Below are 7,593 nucleotides of genomic sequence, written 5' to 3'. Positions count from 1 at the left end.
CCCGCCCCGCTTCCCGCCTGGGCCTAGACCCGGTCCCACGCCCTGTTCAGCAGCTCCGCCGCGCACCTGCGACTTTCCGCAGCTCCGCGAGCCACCCGGTGCCCGCGCCCAACTAAGCAGCCCGGTACCTGGTCACTCGGGTGAGGGCCCGAATTGCGGCTCCAGCTCTTTGCCTGCCCTTGGGCGTCACATTCGCTTCTCGGAAGTCATGGTTTTCCCTTTTGTGGCTAATGATGGGGTTGCTCCTATGGAGTGGCTGTAAACCTCTCTGTAAGCCGAGAAGATTTTTACAGGCGTGCATTCCAGTGGACTTGCTCCCAGTCGCGCGGTCTTCGAAAGTGCTCCTGTCCTCTCCTTCCTTTTACGATTTTAAAGTTTGTCTTGTTATTTGCCCAAACGCACATGTATTTATCTATTTTCCAATCGTTAACCAGATATTGGGTCAGTATATACTTTCTCCTAAAAGCTTCTCAGGTAATGATGCTGATGGGTGGGGGGTGCGAGACAGAGTCTTGCCATATAGTTCAGGCCTCGGACTCACTGTGTAGCCCAGGCTGGCCACGAACTTGCAGGGATCCTCCTGCCTCAACGTCCTGAGGGATGGGATTACAGGGGTGCACCACCACACCCAGCTGATTCTGATCTTCTTGATGTTGTTTTGCAACATTTATCTGAGGTCACCTTTTTTAAAAATCTCATTAAATGCTTTCTAGGGAGTCAGAATTCTACAGTAAAAGGCTCTTGGGATAGTTGAAAAAATGGACTGGAACAGAAGCATTAACTGGGCTTCATTTCTTGAACATTCTTGAAAAATAAGAGTTAATTATGGAGTTCTTTAGATTGAGTACTTTGTAGAGTTAGACTGGTAGGTTCACACCGACGTCCGTGTGAAAAGGTCATTTCCTACAGGATTCATTAACAGCAGCTGTACTCTTCTCTTACCAATAGCTCACAGCCTGCCTTGGTTGATAAATAAATGAATGGTGACTTTCTAGCCCTGCTAGTCAACGTAGTGTAAAAGCAGAAGTCCTCTTCAAGAATGGGAAAGTTAGAATGATCCGAGTGGCTCTCAGTGAGACAGAAGGTACAGTCTTTTCTTTCATCACACCAAGGGTCAAACTCAAGGCAGGAGATGTGCAAGCCAAGTGAGGGCTGTGTGACTGAGCTACACTCTTGGCCCTTTTTAAAAATCCAGGGAGAGTGTGACCATCTCGTCCCATGATACTTCAGTTAACCCAGAAGAGCTGAGGTCAGCTGTGAGTGTTCCGGAGCCAGAGTGCACAGCGACGTTCCCACTCCACACATGACCACCTCTGACAACTTTTGCAAGTTGGGGTGGGGGTTCCCAGAACACCAGGAGGACTAAAAGCACCTCGCTGCCAGTTATACTTCCTTTCACACAAAGGCTTCAGACTAAAGTCACCCAATGGCAGCAGCACATAGGAGAGAGCTGGAGCACCACATGCCGGACTTCTGCTGCCCTCAGCCTGTGAAGGAAGACCTTGCTGGCGTGCATGTGCGACAGCATGTGAGTGGTTGGATTGCCACCTGCTTGGTCTCATTTCCAGGTAGCCTGAGACTGTGTGGCCCAGGGCCCCCACCCTAAAGTACATTGTTAGGCTTTTTCAGGTGGCCAGAGCCCACCTTAGTCATATTGTTAGCCAAGGACACACGCCCATCCCTCTTTCAGCAAAGTTAAAATTTTTGTTATGCAGCGTTCTTCTTTTCCTGGGCTCATCCTGCTTGAAAATACACTTCTTTGCATTGCTGTTGATTAATAACTGTCCCTTTCCAGGTTGTGGAGGAGACAGAGGCAGCTGGGAAAACTCCCAGGCTTGAATTTAAGATGTTTCCAAAGCTGGGCAGAGTGGCACCTGCCTGTAGACCCAGCTCCTTGGAAGGCTGAGGCAGGAGCATTGCTTGACCCCAGAACTGGGAGGCTCACTTGGACAACATTATGAGACCCCATTGCTTAAAAAAGTTAAAATGAATGCGAATCCATCAATCTCTTTCTTCCCCGAGCAGCTGAGGAAGAGATGGCCCTTCCGTCCTGAGGTGAATGCTGGTGTCACTTTGGGATGCCTATTCTAGAGCGTGAATTGCTGAAATTGGCATTTGCCTCTTTGATTGTTTTCTGTGCTGGCTCCTTTGCCTCTATCTGCAGACATGTTCTTATCTTACTGATCTTAGTCTGCTGCAGTAGAATCATAATATTCCTCTAACAAAATCCAGGCTCCGTGTGGGCCCAACATAATGCTTTATATTAGGGTAGCACCTGGTGGTTTTGAAAACACTTACATTCTCCTACAGCCTCTTGCTGCTGTCGGGCACTTGGAAATTGATAGGTGGATCTGGCTAAGCAGAGGGAGAGTGAATGTGGGTTGTAACTGGAGAGAACAGCAGGAGCAGAAGCACAGCGGAAGACGTTGTGGCAGAGGGAACTGAAATGGACACTGTGCAGGGGAGAAGGGTAAGGATTGATTCTAGATGTGTGTGGAGAGCTCGGTTCCACAGAGCACCTCTAGAAGGCTGTGCAGGGCCGACGGGAGCCTGGGTTGTGGTCCTGAGTGGCAGTGCCTGCTGCCCTGGGGCCTAGGACTGAGGTACTGGGACTTCTGAGGGTGCGAGCGGGGTGAGGGCTGTGGACGCAGGAGCTGTGGGAGGTAATGGGGGGGACCAGAAGGAAGCGACCTGGGCCCCACCGGAGTGAAGGAGCTCAGCCTCGAGGTTAAAGGTAAGTCCTGGACGCGGAGAGCTGAGAAGCAGGCCAGCTCCGGCAGGCTGGCGGTCTGGTTCCTGGGGACAGTGGGCAGCCGTCGGCTGGAGAAGTGCTAGTCTCTGGAGACGAGCTTTTGCAGCACCGCAGAAATGCTTTGAGGTCTTCCAGCTCTGCACCCACGGCCCCTTCGGGTGCTCAGTTCAACTGCCCTTCTGCGAGCCTGGCCTGGGCATGCCGTGCCTGTCAGGGGGAGGGAGTCGTGGCTTCGGAGGCTGGCCTGCCCTGGGACCCTGTGCCCGTCTTGCCCACGAGCTGTGACCACGCCCAGTCCCAGGTGGCGGTGGTCAGCTGTCCCCGGGTGCACAGCAGGTGTGCCCCGAGTGGCCTCCCCTTCGCCTGCTGCTGTCCGGCCCCGTGTCTGGCTCGGCACTGAGTGCTAAGCATGTTCTTCGCACATGAGATTTCTTATGCTTGGACAGTGCTCCCGATGTCCTCGGTCACCTCATGGCATGGGAAGCCCTTTTCAGACGTGGGCAGAGGCTGGGAATGCTTCTCTGGCTCGGGCTCTGCTCCTCCCTGGGACACAACCACACAGGGGCGTGGAAGTCATGTCATTAGGTGTTTACTTGTCGATGTTGGGTTTCTAGAAGGAGAGGTTCCGCTGACCCTCTGTGACTGCGTGTTAGGCTGTGGCTGTAGGACGGGGATGGCGGAGAGACCCTCGCCCTGGCCCTTCACCCGCCTTCTCTGCGACTCCCCTTCTCCGAGGCTCCCCGCCCTTCAGCACCCACTTCCCACACGGATCCCACACCCGCTCCCCTTCCCCACGCTCTCTCCTGTCCTGCATCTCTGCTTTTTCTCGTGTCCTCTCTGCTTCTGCCACTCATTTGCTCAACACACATTCTTGAGACCTGCGTGTGGTGAAGGGCATTCCGTGGGGGCCACTGGCCGGGGGTGAGGCCCACAGGCTGGGAGGCTGAGCGGCCCGGTCCCCGGGAATGGAGGGGGTTTGGCAAGGCGTGACTGCGGGGCCTCCATGGGTGGGGTGGAGGGTGAGGAAGATGTCAGTGGTGCCGTACTGTGTGGTTTCCTCGTGGAGATGGGGAGGAGGATTCCCAGCAGTGAGGTATTTTGCGTGGCCCCACAGTGGAGTTGTTGAGTAGCCGGTGGCCAGACCCAACGAGTGTCATTGAGATACGGATTTTGTGTTGTGGCTGCGTGGGACCGAGGTCCTCGGGGCATCCTTTCTGGAGAGCACGGGCAGAACCCGGGTTCGGGGGGCAGTGGTGTGGCCGGGGAGACCCAGCCCAGGTTGGCTTCCCCTCCTTCTCTCCTTGCTCGCTCGGGTCTCTGATGTGCGGTGTCCCAGTGCAGCTCTGGGTGCCTCAGTAACCAGTAAAGGCCTCTCCAGAGGGGTTCGGCTGGGTGTCCACACTGGGTCGTGTGTGGTGTGGTACCAACCCACCTCCACTGGGGTCACATTCTGGGCCGGGTGTGTTTTCCTAAAGGTGGGTGGTAGGGGCATCGCTGCTGCTGGAGTTCAGAAGAACACACTGAGTGTCCTGACTGCGTGTTGCCCAGAAAGTCTAGGAGGTGATTGCAGCAGGCACGCGGGGGTCACAGGTGCTGAAGCGAGGGCTCTGGCTTCTGCAGTCGCCCGGCCTGTGTGTGCGTTGTCACCAGGGAACGTCCTGCAGGTGCCCTCGACTACACCTCTAAGAGGGGCAGCCCCTTGCCAGCCCCATGGAGGGTTGTTGTTCTCCAGACCTTTGCCTTCTCTGAATTCTCCTGCCCCCCAGTGCAGTCCCAGTCTCAGTCCTGCTTGTTGACTCTGTCCCGTGGTCTTGTCGGGACTTCTGGGCCTTGCTTTCTGTCTCCTGCTTCCCAAGCACCCACGCTTCTCACTGGACTCGGTGGGTTCTGCCTTTGACACCTGCTTTTCGATCATGTCACTGAGATGGAACCCAGGGCCTTCGCAATAAGCTACAGCCCCCGCCCATTCTTGTATTTTTCAGTTTTGAGACAAGGTCATGCTATCCAGGTTGAAGGCCAGGTGTGGTGGTGCAGGCCTGTCATCCCAGCGCCTGGGAGGCTGAGGCAGGAGGATCACCGTGACTTCAAGGCCAGCCTGGGCTGCAATATGTAGAGAACCTGTCTCAAAGACAACAATCAAAAGTTTCACAGGCCGGGCCCAAACTTGCTGCCCTTCTGCCCCACCATGAGGCTGACCGTTCTTGTCACTGTGTGAGCTGTTGGCGTTCAGCACTGTCTGGGCAGGCCGGTGCTTCTCACCTTCCTGGCTGTGCCCTCTCCACTGTCCAGTGTCAGCAGCTGTCCCTGAGCCTACGCTCTGACACCCCAGGGCTGCCACTGCTTCTTAGCGAGCACGTCACTCCTGCACCCCTCTTTGCTGGGACAGCTGTCCCTGCCTGCACATCCTCCCCAATGGAAACGGTCCGCACTCTTCATCTCCTCTGTTGGCCCTTGGCCTGCCTTCTCTGCCCCAGGGTCCCATTCCAGGCCTCACGTGATACTGTCATAGGTCTCCTGAGGCTCCTTGCAGCTGTCACGCAGCCTCAGCTTTCCTTGTTCCTGGTGACTGATGGTTTGGGGAGTACTGGTCAGATGCTCTGTACGATGCCCCTCTCCTGGGACTCGTTCGGTGGTTTTCCTGGGGACAGGACGGGCAGCTCTGGAACTGGTGTTCTCTGAAATCAGGCAGCATTGTAAGCAAAGAGAACATGATGGCAGCCATGTTTCTGGCTGTTGGAGTGGACGGCTGGACAGACAGGAAGCTGTCATGACCCACATGGTCATGGGTCATGGGGTTTTACTTGCTCCATCACCTAGGAGGGCCTGGAACATCCCCTTAGCTAGCACCCCTGGTGCCCAGTCCTGGGTTTTGATACCATTCTGTAGTAAATAAAGGGAAGCAGGATCCTTAGCGAAGTGGCCGGTTCCAGGGCAGAGGCAGGAAATACACAAGAAACATCTGTGTGACCAGGAAGTGAAGACGCATCCACAATACACACTTGTGCACACATAGCGAGGGGACCTGGGCAGCAGGCAAGAGGGATGCGGAAACCAGGTGAGAGTGCTCCTAGCCAAAGCTAGAACATTCTGAACAATGCTGCAAGGTAGTGTTGTGCCACAGCTCGAGGTGTAAAATAAACGTCCTTACTGATTGAAATTACAGGTTGAGTAAATAAATACGAGAGATCACTCTCCACTGTGTGCAAGAGCCCCCGGGGAATTCCTGTAACCCCCCCCCAGGAGCCTCTTGTCACAGTCTGCATTCCTCCTTGACTCCGCTGGCATCCTGAAGGATTTTTTTTAAAGAATTGATGTATATTAATGCTCGCTGTGCTGTAAAGTTGAGGTTTTGCAAGTTCTCAAAGTTCTGTGTCTGTCATGCATGTCAGTCACATGTCATAATGTCGTGTCTCATGCGTGAGCACCGACACAGTGCCCTCCAGAACAGCATCTGCCCTGCTGCCCAGCGCCCACGGTTGTGCTATCACTGTGCGCACAGTGTCACAGCACTGGGACCCCCCCAGCTCCCCTCAGTGGCGTGTGGACAGCACCAGCCACTGTCGACCCCTCCGAGGACGTCCTGGCAGCCTGCAGTCTTCCAGGCTGTGGGAAGCTGGGAGGCGGGTTCCCACGGGGGTCTCTGGCACACCTGTGCCTGCACCCCACCCCAAGTCTGCTCTGCCAGGCTGGGCCCAGCGGTTCTCTTCCTCTTTCCTTTTCTCTGCGAAGACTTCATTCTTTAAAGACAGAACCTGCAGTGTCTCTGCTGTGGGGAGAACAAGGACTAAGTAAGTGGGTGTCGGGCCCACAGGCTCATGGGCTCTGCCTGGGCCAGTGGTCTCTTTTTAAAACTTCCGTCCAGGGCTGGGGATTTAGCTCAGTGGTTCTGCCGCCTGCCTCGCAAGCTCAAGGTCCCAACTTTGATCCCCGGTACGACCTGTGGCCCGCTTGCTTCACCATGTCGTAGGCAGTGCACTTTGTAATGCTGGCTGGGTCTGGAAGAGCTTAAGGAACTTGCTTGGAGTTGTGAGTAGAAGTTAGTCTAAGGCAGGGCTTCCTTCCTTCCTGAGTGACAGAGGACAGAAGCAGCCAGGAGAGAGCCTCTGCCTGCGGGGCCATCATGAAAAGCATGACAAAAAGTAGGTAGCAGCTTAACTATGCCAAGAGCACAGAGCTGAGTAGCCGCTTCCCAGCCCAGCGTGACCTTGGGCCTCCCGCTCTGATGTCTGTGGTGATACGTTTGCCCGGTGTTGGGTGTCGCTCCGGTGGACTCACACTGGGCCTGGCCTTCCTTGTTCCCTTCTTGGACTGGGCTTAGTGTTTTGGGGTTTAACCCATGTTGTGTTGGCCTTGATCATTTCTTTCATTTTCTTCGCAAAAGATAACCATTGTCTGACTCTGATCGGCCTGGGTTGGTTGGTTTGTCTGCTGGGTGGCTGTGTGGGGCGTTTCCTCCGGGGAGACTGCGGTAGTGCTGCTGGGAGCAGATGTGCACGTGCTGTCTCTTCTGCTCGTCTTCTTGAGCAAACCCCTAGTCACGGGGTGGGTGTGTGTTTACCACCGAGGAAGTGTCAGACTGCTCTCCCAAGCGATTGTTCTGTTGGTTGCTTTAATTTCTAGGAATAATCGGGGTTTGGTTTCATAGAGATCCTGCTGAAGACCTGCTGTCTGCAGTGAGCAGTCCTGTATCTCACTTCCGGCCTTAGATTTCAGGACATTGCCAAGACACTCCCTGGGAAACACCTCTGAATATCAGTAAGCGTCTGAAGGGTTTGGTTAGTGTGTAAGTATTGGAGTAAAGTTAACAATATGCAAGGTCTTTTTTTTTTTTTTTTTTTTTT

At 54.6% G+C, this 7,593-nt stretch overlaps 1 protein-coding gene across 2 annotated transcripts in view; it reads left to right on the top strand.

Moving 5' to 3' along the window:
- The first annotated feature begins 4,822 nt into the window (after positions 1 to 4,822).
- Zdhhc7 (zinc finger DHHC-type palmitoyltransferase 7) overlaps positions 4,823 to 7,593 on the top strand; it is a 21,846-nt gene continuing 19,075 nt past the window's right edge. The window contains exon 1 of one of the 2 annotated variants that reach the window (XM_010627480.3): positions 4,823 to 7,507. The gene's annotated coding sequence lies outside the window, so the exon portion shown is untranslated. Of the gene's footprint in view, positions 7,536 to 7,593 lie in introns of both variants that reach the window. The other variant, XM_010627479.3, reaches the window with a different exon arrangement.

This window comes from Fukomys damarensis, unplaced genomic scaffold (genome assembly GCF_012274545.1).
Source record: "Fukomys damarensis isolate Sample0158 unplaced genomic scaffold, DMR_v1.0_HiC HiC_scaffold_32, whole genome shotgun sequence".
In the NCBI taxonomy this organism is placed as follows: domain Eukaryota; kingdom Metazoa; phylum Chordata; class Mammalia; order Rodentia; family Bathyergidae; genus Fukomys; species Fukomys damarensis.
Note: the sequence above shows the minus strand (reverse complement) of the source record. Positions and strands in the feature narration are given on the sequence as shown.